General features: G+C 35.6%; 1 protein-coding gene across 19 annotated transcripts in view; it reads right to left on the bottom strand.

The window, feature by feature from the left end:
- The window catches only part of DLG2 (discs large MAGUK scaffold protein 2), a 1,976,108-nt gene that overhangs the window by 1,060,469 nt on the left and 899,874 nt on the right, over positions 1 to 15,765 (bottom strand). The gene's annotated exons all lie outside the window — the stretch shown is intronic.

The raw sequence follows: 15,765 nt of genomic DNA, 5'->3' as shown, positions 1-15,765 counted from the left end.
TGGTTAATATATAGTGTATTATAAGTTTCAGGGATAGAATTTAGGGATTTATCAGTTGCATATAACACCCAGTGCTCATTACATCAAGGGCTCTCCTTAATCCCCATTACCCAGTTATCTCATCCCCCACCCATCTCCCCTCCAGCAACCCTCAGTTTGTTTCCTAGAGTTAAGAGTCTCTTATGGTTTGCCTCCCTCTCTGTTTTTATTTTATTTTTCCTTCCCTTCCCTTATGTTCAACTGTTTTGCTTCTTAAATTCTACATATGAGTGTAATCATATGGTATTTGTCTTTCTCTGACTTATTTCACTTAGCATAATACCTCTAGTTCCATCCATGTCATTGCAAATGGCAAGATTTCATTCTTTTTGATGGCTGAGTAATATTCCATTTCACATATATTCCATATATGTATATTGTGGCTACTGTGAACATTGCTACTATAAACATTGGGTATATTGCAAAGCTGCAAGAAAATTATCTTTTTACCTTGATTAGTAAGTTAATAGCAATGGTGATGAATAAAGGGAACTACCTAAACTCCTTTAGGAAAGATGACAAGGATATCAATACTTCTGTCTCTACAATCAAGTAAAACAGTCACACTGGTCCTATAGAAGGAGAGTGGAGAGGAAAAGGAAATGATCTCTACAGTCTTGCTAAGGAAACAAGGAAATAAAAAGGTGAGGAGGGAAGTTGCAGGAAAAACTGATGGCTTAAGTTCTTTCTTTTGCCTATGTAACTTCTTTCCCTGATCCTCACCTCCTGCCCCCAGATTTATTTGAGCCCTACCTCCCTAGCAGGCCTTCCTTGAGCCCTCACTTGCACCAGTCTCTACTTTTGATGAATCCCATTTTATTCACTGAAAATGTAGTATTTTAAAGCATTTGTCTCTAAGTTTTTTCTACTTTTTAATTCTTTCTCCATATCCAGGATCTAAGGGCATCAAGGGCAGGACACTTATACATTCAACCCTTTGGTGTTTATTTTCTTCAATCACCTAAAACAATATGATGCTATGTGTACTTAGTATCTCCAGATAAACTCCTTTTATGAGTCACCCAGCTATCTCACTGTGAATGGGAAAAGACTATGATGTATTGAGTTAGAACTGTAATCCAGCTGACTAAATACAACTACTCTATATTTTATGCTGACCCCACAAAAAAGGTATTACTTTTTCCATTTGAGAGTCAGCAGCAGGTATACCAATAGAACTGGGCTTTATGAGTCTCTAAAGTTCCCATATGTTTTCCACCCCGCCAAGTTGATAGAGGTAAATAAAACTCAACTTCTTGATGCATAACCTCAGTTAAACTGAACCAAAACAGGCTATAATGATGTGCTTGTTAGAAAAGGTATGAATAAGATTATACGGTGATGGAAGAAATACCATTTCTTCAAGAACGTGATGCTACTAGACTTTATTTCACCCTGGCCAGGATTTCTAATATACTAACTGCAATATACTTTTTCTCTAAAATGATTCCTCTAAGGAGATAATTCCTACAATGTTGAATACATGGACTCCAGAGCCAGATAGATCTAAGTTCAAATTCTGGACTCTACCCCTTCCTAGTTCTGACCTTCATCAAGTTATTTTCACTGAAGATTATTAGTAAGCATCAGTTCCCATATCTGCTGAAAGAGACAATCACCTCCTAAGGTTGACTAGAAGCTGAAATATGATCACCAAATTTCAATTATGGTGCCTGACCTATGTGAAGGCCTCTCAAAGTGTTAGCAGCCTTCCTTTCATGGTAGCCCACACATTTTTTTGTCCACTGAGAGAAGAGTAACTCTTCATGTGACTCTACAAGACAGGCTCTCTCACACCTTTATTTCAGTCAGGAGACAGGGGAGGGCCCTGTGTCTGATAATGATTCATGTGACTGTGTCAAGTTAGGCTTGAGAAAATCAACCTCTGACCCTGAACTGAAGACAGTTCCTTAGAAACATTTCTCTAGAGACTGTAAAAATAAACAACTGTATCATCCTTAAAGAGAGGACCAGAATCAAATTCCTGTCTGTACCAGAGCGCCTAGGAAAGACAAAAGTAAAAATGTCCATATCTGAGCATTGTTTGTTTGTTTCTTAGTTTTGGTGCCAGTCTCTAGTGATACAGACTTGACCAAAGGCAGAAGCAAGCTGGCCACATCTGGTAACTGTTCTGAAAAGGCACTCTTCACACATTTTCATGCTGAAGAGTGACTCATGAAATTCAGAATGTGCTAAGATTTGGAGAGGAACGCTTCATATAAAATTAACATAAGCAAAAGGTTACTTGAGGGAACATTGCACTACTTTTTTAGGTGACCCAGTTTTGGCTAAATTTGGAAAGTTGGCAAGGCTGACTCTTCCCTTTAAAACAGATCTCACAGAAACACAAGATACTATGAAGCCTTGGGGCCCAGATCTTTGCTGGGGCAGCAATAGTGAGCAGGGCATTTTTGAAAAGCCAGAAATTATGGATGTGTCTGGTCACCTCAGGCTGCCATTGAGTTCACAGTTTCCTAGAGCATGGTTTATGAGGAAGGAATCAAAAGAAGAGACTCAGAAACTACAAATTGTTCAACAAAAACTCAAGTAGTATAAATATAGGCCAAACATATTTTAAGTACTATACAAATGTTTATTCCTCTAACAACCCTACAAGATGCTTACTATTATTATATCCATTTTATGCGTGAAGAACTCAGAGACGCTAACAAAGCTAGTAAATGGCAGAACCTGGATTCAAAAAAGTAGTTGGGTTCTAAAACACTGTTTTCTTGATCCCTAGACTGCCTTTTAACATGTGATGTTAGTACATGTAGTAAGACAACACCTACAGTTTGATTTCTAGCACAAACTGACAATTGTCTGTGAGAGGCAATGTACTGGAGTGGTTTAGAATGCTGACTCCAGAGCAGACTGTTTGACTTGAATCCTGTATTCCGTGCCCAGGAGCTAAGTGTTCATTGGCAATTTAGTTCATTTCTCTATACTTAGGTTTCTTCATCTATAGGTTGGGTACAGTAACAGACCCTATTTCTTTGGATTTGAAGGATTAAATGAGTTAACACATATGAAGTACTCAGAACAGTACTGTTGCATAGTAATTGTTAGCTATTACTGTTTATTAAGAAAGAGATACTATCTTGTTTCAGGGTTACAAAAGAAGCATCATGATTGGATTGTTTGTTTCTTTGCTGTTGAGTTTAATCAGTTCTTTATAGATCTTGGATACTTTATCTGATACGGCATTTGCAAATATCTTCTCCCATTCTGTAGGTTGTCTTTTAGTTTTGTTGACTGTATCCTTTGCTGTGCAAAAGCTTCTTATCTTGGTGAAGTCCCAATAGTTCATTTTTGCTTTTGTTTCTCTTGCCTTCATGGATGTATCTTGCAAGAAGTTACTGTGGCCAAGTTCAAAAAGGGTGTTGCCTGTGTTCTCCTCTAGGATTTTTATGGAATCTTGTCTTACATCATGAAATGGGCAAAAGACATGAAGAGAAATCTCACAGAGGAAGACATAGACACGGCCAACAAGCACATGCGAAAATGCTCCGCATCACTGGCCATCAGGGAAATACAAATCAAAACCACAGTGAGATACCACCTCACAACAGTGAGAATGGGGAAAATTAACAAGGCAGGAAACCACAAATGTTGGAGAGGATGTGGAGAAAGGGGAACCCTCTTGCACTGTTGGTGGGAATGTGAACTGGTGCAGCCACTCTGGAAAACTGTGTGGAGGTTCCTCAGAGTTAAAAATAGATCTGCCCTATGACCCAGCAATTGCACTGCTGGGGATTTACCCCAAAGATACAGATGCAGTGAAACAGCAGGACACCTGCACCCCAATGTTTATAGCAGCCATGTCCACAATAGCCAAACTGTGGAAGGAGCCTCGGTGTCCATCAAAAGATGAATGGATGAAGAAGTTGTGGCATGTGTATACAATGGAATATTACTCAGCCATTAGAAACGACAGATACCCACCATTTGCTTCGACGTGGATGGAACTGGAGGGTATTATGCTGAGTGAAATAAGTCAATCAGAGAAGGGCAAACATTATATGCTCTCATTCATTTGGGGAATATACAAAAATAGTGAAAGGGAATAAAGGGGAAAGGAGAAAAAATGAGTGAGAAATATCAGAAAGGGAGACAGAACATGAAGACTCCTAACTCTGGGAAATGAACAAAGGGTGGTGGAAAGGGAGGTGGGCGGGGGGTGGGGGTGACTGGGTGACGGGCACTGAAGGGGGCACTTGGGATGAGCACTGGGTGTTATGCTATATGTTGGCAAATTGAACTCCTATAAAAAATAAAATAAAATAAAATAAAATAAAATAAAATAAAATAAAATAAAATAAAATGTAAAATAAAATAGGAATGCCATTACATGAAAGGCATTCTTCTTTATGTTTGACCAGGAATCATCTCTACCTTCCATAAGCATACTGGTCCCATGTATCTTTATGTGAGATGAAACTAAAACTTTAGAGACCACTCTTTCTCCACATTAAAAGACCTTTTCATATTCTTTTTTCCTGAAAAAAACAAACAAACAAAAAACAAAAGAAGCACCATAATTCTCACTGATTTTTGTGAGAAGACATGTATAGATGGAAGAACACGAGTTTTAGTGTTTGATAGATTCTGAAGGTCTCACCTCCAACTCAGGCTGTAACCTTGGGAGAATCATCTAATTATCCCGAGACTTAGTTTCTCCATTTCCAGAGTGGGTCAATATACCCCTGCCACAGGTGAGGTGAGAATTAAATGAGATAATGTATATAAAAATATGAAAACTGTAATCTGGTCAATAATCAAATAAGGTACCAGATTCCCTGCCTTCTCCAACAATTATACCTTTATAAATTTATGACATACTAAATCTTGTATGCAAAGATATGTATGTAAGAATAATCACTGCAGTAATTTTATAAAAGAAAACAGCTGGGGGCACCTGGGTGGCTCAGTGGTTGAGTGTCTGCCTTTGGCTCAGGTAGTGATCCAGAGTCCTGGGATCAAGTCCCGCATTGGGCTCCCTGCATGGAGCCTGCTTCTCCTTCTGCCTATGTCTCTACCTCTCTTTGTCTCTCATGAATAAATAAATAAAATCTTTAAAAAAGAAAAAAGAAAGAAAGAAAATGGCAGGAAATGACCCAATGTCATTTCAGTGACATTGATTAGTGTCATCCCAGTAAGGCATTGATTAAATACACCGGAGTTTAGATATAAGATACACAGATAATACTGAAAGGAAAAACTTTTTACTGTGCTGCCTTTGAAAATTGCCAATAATATGTGTTTTTTTCCTTATGCTTTTATATTTTTTCAACTTTTCTGTAATAAATATATTAAGACAGTTACAATTAATAATAATTATTGTTCTATATCAAGCATATATTACTCTTGTAATCAGAAAAAAATACTTAAAGGAATATTTAAGCAGTACTTTTTTTTTTCCCCCCCTCTGGATAATTATGAGTCTTTCATTTAAAGGAAACATTAAAAAACAAACAGGGGAGCCTGGGTGGCTCAGTCGGTTAAGCATCTTCCTTCAGCTTTGGTAATGATCTTGGAGTCCTGGGATGGCCCTGCGGGGGGGTGGGGGGGGGGGAGTTAGGAATCCCTGCTCAGCACTGCTTGCTTGTACTCTCTCTCCTCTCTCTTTCTCTAATAAATAAATACATAAAATCATGAAAAACAAAGAAACAAATTTTCACCAGTATGGTTATCACCAGTATTAGGTCATGAAAGGTCCTACATAGTGATCCAAACCAGAAATACCTTAAAGGAGGTATCAGGTGGCTTGTTAGGCTCTGTGAACTGAAAGACAAGAAATCTTCCAGTACTGATGAAGTAAATCAAAAAGTAGTAAGCCAATGTGGGAACCTGAGCTATCAGGTCAATGGCAAACCTTTCAATGGCTTAGCCCCAGGCATGCTGACAATGCCTTTACCACTCTTAGACTTACTACCCTGATCTCATCAATCCAGCCTTTTTAGATTCAGGCCATCCACCTCTTCTGGAAAGGCAGCCTAAAGAAAGGGCAGCAGCTTGAGTAAGCAGCCCTGGCCATTCACTCCCAGACAAGCATCATAGTCAAACATATATCCACGGAGTGCTGTCATCCTTTCTGTCCTTTTGGTATCTTATACTTGCTATTTACTTGAGCATTCTCTGCCCTATGTTTCTTCACCTGGATCTTCCTTTTCCACTGGCCAGCTGGGATGCCACTTCCTTCAGAGTCTAACCTAATGCTTCAGGCTGGGATACATGTATATGATCCCAAAGGTACATGCCTCTGGCTCTGCTAATCACCAATATTCTAATTTATTATTTATGTACTGGTTTCTCAAAAAATACTGTAAGATTTTGAAGACAGGCATTATGTATTACTCATAGCTTTCCCCTTAATACAAATCCAATATTTGACATATAGTTCAAGCTCAGTAAATGTTTCATGAAGTGTATGAATAAATGAACAGTGAACTCAATAATAATAAATAACTCAAAGGTCCACATGATACTTTGTACTTTCTCAATAGGAAAACAATGAACAAACAAACAAAACAAACAAAACAAAAACCCGCCATTGACTAAGAAGGAAAGGAAGCAAGAATCTACAAGTAAGGGGATGAACAGAGCAGTTGGCTATTGAACAGGATGACTAGTAGCACATACAGACAACAGGGATAGTTCATGAGGTCTCTGGAAACCTGATAGGGTCAGATGCTTAAAGAACCTTAAAACTTCCAACACTATTGATCTCCTGCCTGTTACTCCTAGTTCTACAACTCTAATTGTTGCCCATATGCCTCTATGTTATTATTTTTATTAGCAGCCCGGGTGATGGTACCTAGAAAACAGTGATTACAATCATAAGAAGAAGTAGCTAGAGAATCTGCTATACACATAACTCTCTCATAAGAACATTTACACTAATAGGGAGTGAACTACAGATATCTTCCTATGCCATTCTTGCTCAGTGAAATATTATTTCACCATTAGTAGATTCTAAAGAGAAAGGAAATGATACCTAAAAGTTTTCACCAAAGATGTTCATTGCGATGTTGTTGTGTATATACCAGCAAAATATTGGAAGGAATCTAAACATACAGCAAATCAGAATAGTTAAATTAACTGACACAATGGGACTATTATAGTAAGATTTTTCCCCAAGATATATAATTTTTACATCTTTATTGAAATTTAATTGACTTAGAATAAACTACATATTTAAAATGTACAATTTGAGGAGTTTTGAGTTATATAAATTCCTGTGAAACTGTAAGTCTAATCAGGATAATTAAAAAGCTTCCTTGTGCGTGCATCTTTGTAATCTTTATCTCCCACCTTTTCTCATTTTTAACCAACTAATTTTCTGTTTTCTGTCAGTATAATTTGAGTTTTCCACAATTTCATATACTCTTTTTGTCTGGCATCTTTTATTCAGCATACTTATAAATCTATAAGCTTATCAAAATAAGCTTATAAAACTATAAAATAAATCATAGTTTATTCCTTCTTGTTGCTGAGTAGTATTCCATTATATGGGTATGTCACAATTTTTTTATCCATTCTTCTGTTGGTGGTTTTTGGGTATTTCCACAATTTTGCTAATATGAATAAAGCTGCTGTAAACATTCAAGTACAATTCTTCATGGACTTAGGTAGGCATATTCCTTCCTTTGCCTCAGTAAATACCTAAGCAAAGTGACTGAGTTGCTTAGTAGAGGATATCTATAAACATGTTTACGATGTAATACTAAGTTAAAAGGCAGGATTTAAACATAGCCATATGAAAAATGAAAAGGAGACACTAAACTAAAACTAGAATGGTTGTTTCATTTGTGTGGGATTATAGGTGATACATTTTATTTTCTCATTTTATGAATGTCTTATAATAGTTATATTAAAGTATTTTAGAAATAAAGGGGTTAAGTAATAATCCTTGTTACACATTTACACATGAGGGATTTTTTGTATATATGTATAAAATACATGTATACACATACACATTATACTTTGTCTTTACACTAACGTCATGACATACTTAAAGAAACTCAATTTCACAGATGAGTCAACTGAGGCTCAGAAAGGCTAAGTCATTTGCCTAATACTTCATCATTAGTAATTAGAGTGACTGTGATTTGAGCTCAGAATTACCTAGCTCCAGAGGCCTTGCTCTTTACTACCTATTATGTGAATCCTTAATCATGTGCACTACATCACATATCTTTATAAAACAGAGTGCATGAATAGAACATTATGAATTCCTGAAGGAAGGATAATAAAATGATCGAGATTCCAACTTTGCACTGCAGTGCTCTGAATGAGAACATTGCAACACGCTGGGGATTGGGTTGATCTAATTTGAATTCCTCCAAGCAACAGTGTCAGGACAACTGCTCTCTCTTGAGGTACTAAGATTTCACACAATGTTCAGGATAACCAAACCAGGAAGGAAATATTGGTATTTTATATTCCATATATACCATTAGACAATTTAGAAATACCAGATAGAAGTTTATCACAATCATGCCAAAAAAATAACCTCTGTGATCTAAGTCATCAAAGAGAAGCTTAGTCCTTGGCAGTTTCCCCCTAAAAATTCAGATGAAACCAACAGCTCCAGCCAGCTCCCTTCAGAGAGAGAGTTACTGTCTCCACCATAAAATAGCTACATGGTTTAGGCAAAGTAGTGAATTCCCCCTGAGATTTGAATTATTTATCTATAAAATAATGGAAATAGTACCTATTAAAAGAATCCGTTTTGAAGGTTAATTGAGAGCACAATGCCCTGAATATCGTAGGTACTCACTAAATATTAACTACTCTTATTGTTGCTGCAGTTGTTGTCAATGCTTTTCATAAATGCCACAGGCTCAATGCCTAATTGCCAAGACAAAATGATGAGCTGAGGAAACTACAGAAAAAATTTTTTAATTCTTCTTTGGAATTCTTTAAGCTTTTTTAGAACCTGTTAGTCTAAGCTTTCCTATCTCAACTCATTTAATTTGATGGTGGAAATTCCCTGCCCAAGGACATCTAACGATCACACTTACAGCACTCACAGCAAGCACACACACACTCAGGTTGAAGTGACATCCAGTAGTCACTAATTTGGAGGCAGTCATTTATTTTTCCTGAGCCTCCTGTTCCTCAATTGTGAACTAGGCCCTTGCCTGCCTATTCCATCTCATGTTACTTCTGTGGTGCAGATGGAATGAGAAATATGAACACATTTGATCAACTACAAAGAACTGTACATATGTAACAACTGTTTCAGATGAAATGAGATAGGAGAAATAGAATTGTGTATCACTCATTCATTTATCATTTTTTTTCAATAAATAGGTTTTCAGTGTTTATTCTATGCTGGAACTCTACCAGATGTTAGGAATACAAAAATCAAAGGATACTGAGCCCAGTAAAAAAAAAAAAAAAAAAAAACAGATTTATAAACAAGTAAATAGTTTTATTTTATTTTATTTTATTGCAATCTTTTGACAGAGAAGTATAGAGCTGGAGAGTTTGGGAAAAGGCAATAAAGGCAAGCAAAGCCTTTAGGAAGCAGGTAACATGCAACTGACACTGCAAACAAGCAGAAGAAACTGAGTGAAGTGTGGAACAGGTGAAAAGAGTAAAGGTAAAAGGAAAAGGATTAAAGTTAGGGTTGAAGAAGCAAGGAAGAGTGGGATCATGAGGTGCCTACAGACAAAGGTTACACTGTTTGAATTTTATCTCATGCCAAACTAGAGAAATAAGTTCTATATAATAGAGAAAGCAAGTTAGATTTGCATTTAGAACAACCTTTTGTCAGTAAGGTCAACTGTAGTCAGGGAGACCATTTGGCTTAGAGTCAGACAAGTGCTAACTAATAAAACACACACACACACACACACACACATTAATCGGTTCATTTCTTTATCTTTAAAATATCTTTCTGTCTACCTCACAAAGTTGTTATGGTAAACAGAATCATCTTGAGATTATGTGAATCAGAGTTTTATAAGATGAAAAACAGTATATTATGAGAGATGTGCAATGATCATAGTTATTCTATCTTGCCATTTTAACCATCTGGACAATCAATTCAGGTACAGGAGTTAAATAAATTGTGCTGTAATCTACATCTGCTGCTACAAGACTTTCAAAGTAGCCATATGAGCCCTGCCATGGTTCTTCATATTTCATGAATTAATCCAATAAGAAGGAAGTAAACATAACTGATAGAACTCTTAAGTGAAAGACACACTTAATTACTCAGCCAAGCACTCAAGCAAGCTCCCAATTAATAAAGATGATGCAGTTCAATGAAATATTTCCCCACTGATTTCTTCTGTCACTTCTAATTGCTGTGGGAGAGAGTTCCATAAGTTTCATGGAAGGTATTAGGTGTCATGATTATAATTCTGGAAGAGGGAAACCAATGAAAAGTAAGTATAGCTTTAGTTTTATTAGATGAGGTCAATATTCATACTTAATATAACATAAATTTGAAAAAATGACATGGATCTGTACCCAACACAGGCACCCTACACATAGTAGTCTCTCAATAAATACAGACATGGAAGCAGAGTCACCAGACCATTTAACACCTACTAACAACTGCTCTTGGTCATGTGAAGTATTAATTAAAAAAAAGAGTATGCAAATGTTCACCACTTAGCACTCTCATCTAGAAGATAAAGGAAACTGTATTTGTGAATGTACTTAGCAAATCTTAAAGCATTACATAAGTTTAAGATACTAGAATTTTTATTACTATTAGTTTCATTTTGAATTTGGCAGGGAATTTTTTTCCCTTTTTTGTAGCTGAGTATACTAAAGCACAGAGGAGTTAAATAATTTTTGCAAAGCAGCATTGCTAGAAAAGTGAATCAGATCTCATTGTCCAGTTCCATGTATCCCTCCTTCCCTTTCTTTTTTGTTTTCATTCACAGAATAAACATTACAACACCATCAGGGTGACTATATAATTTCTCAACCTAAGTGGGCACATTCAAACTCCAAAGTGAGTACTACTAATCATTACACTGAAAAAAACTAGAAATGAAAGCCAGGAATGTCTTGGGCGATCTAGCTGCCATCAACTGAATATTTATGTCCCTTCAAAATCCATCCAAAGTAATGGTATTTGGAGGTCAGAACTTTGGGAGATGATTAGGTCATGAGGGTGGAGCCCTTGTGAATAGGACAAGTGCCCTTATAAACGAACCCTTAGAAGCTTCCCTTACTCTTTTGCCTTATGACAACATAGCAAAAAGATGACTGTCTATAAACGAGGAAGCAAGTTCTCCCCACATACCAAATCTGTTAGTAACTTGATGCTAGATTTTCCAGGCTCCAGAACTGTGAACAACAAATTTCTGTTGTTTATAAGCCACCTAATCTATGGAATTCCATTATAGCAGTCCCTGAACTAAGAGATTAACATACTTGAACACCCTAAGTATTATGCACTAGAAATAGAGGGATAAATAAAAAGCAGCATTTTCTCTCAGAGCCTCATAGAAAAAAAAATTAAGCAATGAACGTATTCAATATTGTAAAAGCTAGAATAAAGGTATGTATAGACTGTTACAGGAATTTAGAAGAAGGGCACCTAAACTGTTCTTTGGGGGTTAGAAAATACTTTTAAAAAGAAGTGACAGGTGCCCTGAAACTTAAAAGCTAAAGTATCCAGATAAATAATAAAAAGATCTGAAGTAGCAAAAAGTCTTTAAAAAGTATGACATATTTAGGAAATTTTAAGTATTTTAGTATTCAGTATAGTGAGCACAGATTCATATGGGTAAGTAGAGGGAAAGTAAACTGAATATGTAAAAAGTGATCTAATATTGGGGTCTTCATGCTTTTGCTTTAGATTGCATTTAATCCTGATGGCTACTTGAGGATTTTAGGCAGGGAATCAACATAATCAAAATCTGCATTAAATCATCCCCACCTCCATCAGTCTTACAAACACAGCACTCACTCTAGGGAACTCTCCTGCTGCAAATACATCCATGTCTTAATAAATTCTAACCATCATGCTTTTAATGAATTGCAGACATGTAAAAATGTGAGAAAAACCAGCAAGACCAAAACAAATAACAAACCATCAAACAAAAACAGAAAAGTGGGATGTAGGAAATGAAAGCCAGGGTTGCCCTGAGGGAAAATAATATTTTCAGATCCAAGATCAGAGAACATGAAAATCTAAAATTAAGCAGGACCCTCAAGAGGAAACAAAGTGGTTCCAATTCCAAAGAATCTTTTGGCTCCAATCGAAAGCAGTCTAATCCTCTGTGTAAGAAATATCTCCAGGTTTTGACCCCTGAAATTTCCCATTATTTAAGTTCAGCAAAAAATACAAAGTCACCATTAAGAAGACATTAGGAAACAGACTACCATGGGAAACAACAGATTCAGACTTATAAGAAATCCAGATATTAAGATTATCAAATACATAACTTAAAAGAATATGTGAAAAGCTTAAAGATGCACAAGCACATATTAACAAATATCAATAAATCCACTATTTAAGGGATGCCTGGGTGGCTCGGCAGTTGAGCATCTGCCTTCGGCTTAGGGCGCGATCCCAGAGTGCCGGGATTGAGTCCCACATTGTGCTCCCTGGAGGGAGCCTGCTTCTCCCTCTGCCTGTGTCTCTGCCTCTCTCTGTGTTTCTTATGAATAAATAAATAAATAAAATCTTAAAAAAATAAGCCCACTACTCAAGAGAGAGAGTATAAATAAATGTCTTTGACTTATTGATAGGTTAAATAGGTAGAAATTTAGCAAAGGTATAGAAAACTTGTAAAAATTACTGTGGTGCCTGGGTGGCTGAGGTCGTGATCTCAGGGTCACGAGATTGAGCTCCACTTTAGACTCAATATATAGCAGGAAGTCCGCTTGAGATTCTCTCTTTCCTTCTCTCTCTCTCAAATATATCAATAAAAATCTTTGAAAATAAAAAAATAGCAAACATAGTCTACTGAATATAATTAAAAACTTAACATCCAATGATTAGAAAACACACATTTTTCTCAACAGTGGCAAATCATTGACCACATTCTAACCTAAAATAAATTTAAAAGAATAGTTACCATAGAGTGTTTCCTGTACATTGTTTTATTAAATCAGAAATCAAAAACAGAAACGAAAAAAATCCCCATATTTTTGGAAATTAAAAAAAGACTTTCTCTAAATAATTTTTGGATCAAAGTAATCATAAAATAAATCTTTGTAAAAGGTTTTATTTGAATGTTAATAAAAAGGGCTCTATATAAAATGTTATGCAATGCCAATGTACTAAAATGGTTCCAAGGAAATGTATTTAATGCTAATATAAAAGAAAAGGGCTGATTCAGTGAGCTAATCAACTACCTTAGGGATTTATAGAAATAAAGAGATTAAATTCAAGAAAGTTAGAAGAAAAGTGATCATTTTAACAGCAGAATAATGAAATTAAAACAAAAATAATCAAAGTAAGCAAGCATGCAAAGGAAAATGACTTACACTAGAAAAACAAAGTTGGTCTAATTCTCACAACTCATTCAATATAATTAATCACATTAATAGAATAAGGATGAAAATCATATGATCTTTTTAATTCATATGAGGGAAAGAGATACTATTTATTATCAATAACAATATAGGAACTTGATGAAAATTTTCACAAAAGTTTTTTAAATTAATACTTTTTAAAATGTGAAATATTTATGGAAAAATATAAAATTGCTGCAAAACACTAAAGATCTGAATAAATGCAAAAACAGTGCAGCTTTATAGATATAAACACTCAATCTCAGAAAAGAATGAATCTTCCTAAATTAACATATATGTTCAAGCAAGTACATTGATAACCACAAGAGGAATTTTGGTGGAAATTTCCAAGTTCCTTCAAAAATGCAGACCAATAAATAAAACTTAAACAAAGCCAAGATATTCCTAAGGCAAAATAATGTGGAATAATTTGAACTATTAAACATCATCACTAATTATAAAGAATTTTAATTAAGATAGTGTGGATTTGGCACAGGCATAAACAACTTGATCAGTGAAGCAGAATAGAGAACACAGAGACAGGCCCACATAGTATAGGAATAAATTTTTTTAAAGAAAGAAATATATGTCAGAGTGTGTAGTGCAGATAACTGGGAGAAGAAGAAAGGGAGCCTATTTAATAAACAGTGCTGTGAGAATTATTTATTTATTTGGGAAAACGAACACAAAAGAATCAACATCAGATTTACTAAATATATATAAAAGAGAAAAGTTATAGTTTGATATCTTCATGATCTGAAACCGGAAGATATTTCTTAAACAAAAGAGAGAAAGTTTCAAGTATAAAGAAAGAATTGATATGTTTGAATACACTAAAACAGCTTAATCTACAATGTAAAAGAAGGTACCTGCAATACCTAGAAATCAGTGGTGTATCAGGCTCCTGCAAGAGTAAAGCAAACTATAAAACAATAAGAAGAAAGGAAATGCAATATAAATATAGGCCAACAGCACTGAACACAGAAAGAGAAACATGAATGTTGAATAAACATATTAAAAGATCCTCAGTCTTTTTCTTCATCCAGAAAATGCAAAGTAGGTAAAATGCACAATGGCATGTTACACCTCCTAAATAGGCAAAAATTAAGGTCAGTCTAACCAAATGTTATACTAGTGAGCCTGTAAGAAATGTCAGCTCCTCAACATTTCTAGCAAGCATGTGGCTAGGCACAGCCATTTTGGAAAACAATCTGACATTATCTTGTAATGTTTGACAGGTGAAAACTGTATGATCCAGTAATTCCAATCCTAGGGAAACTCTGTATACAGAAACCAAGAGATATATGCAAGAATGACTACTACTACAATTTTGTGATAAAAAAGACTGGAAACAATCTAAATCTTTATTGGCAGGAGGATGGATAAACAAATAAATAATTGTCCACATAATGAAATACTATACAGCAATAAATATGAACAATCTACTACCACACACATAACACAGATGACTTAAAAACTTTTACTGAATAAGAAAAATAAACTGCAGAAGAAGGCAGAGAAATAGAACTTGGGAATAGTACACAGGGACTCTCCCTCAAAGATATTAGTATTAGTCTAAGTCTTAACTTGGAAGAGGGGTTTGTGGTTATTTTTTTACCTACTTTATTATTTTCACATATATGATATTTTAAAATTTTATCAACTATGACATATTCAAAAGTGCGAAAGTTTCTTCATAGAATAAAATTCAACAGCAAGAGCACTAGCTACTGTGAAAGAAATTAATTGGAGTAGAGGAAGACTAGAGCAGGAGGTTAATTAGGAGGCTCTTGTAAGCCTGAAGAAGATGGTGATTCAGCTAAGTGTGGCTATGAATATGAAGAAGGGATATGTGTATTTCCTCCAAAAGGTGGGATCATTGTGTTGTATATCCACTGGCCTGAAAAGTGAATGAGCCTTCCATGGTATGTCATGTCATCTCATTTGTTCATTCACTGAGCTGAATATTTATGAGTCAAAATTAATTAAAGTACATGGAAAAACTTCTTAAGAGGTCACCAATAAATATTCAGAGAGAAATAAGTACACAAGCAATTTAGAACATTTAAAGAAGGGGCTACTGGCTGATTCACTGACTGGTTGGTCAGTTCCTACTAATAAGCATTTGAAATTACCTGGGCAAAGGTGAAGGTAGCTATGAATCTTATAATGACCAATATCGGCAGTGACTGTGTCCTGTGAAGAGCATGGGAATGAAAGTGTGTATATGTG

The sequence above is a fragment of the Canis lupus genome, chromosome 21 (genome assembly GCF_003254725.2).
Source record: "Canis lupus dingo isolate Sandy chromosome 21, ASM325472v2, whole genome shotgun sequence".
Taxonomy (NCBI): Eukaryota; Metazoa; Chordata; class Mammalia; order Carnivora; family Canidae; genus Canis; species Canis lupus.
Note: the sequence above shows the minus strand (reverse complement) of the source record. Positions and strands in the feature narration are given on the sequence as shown.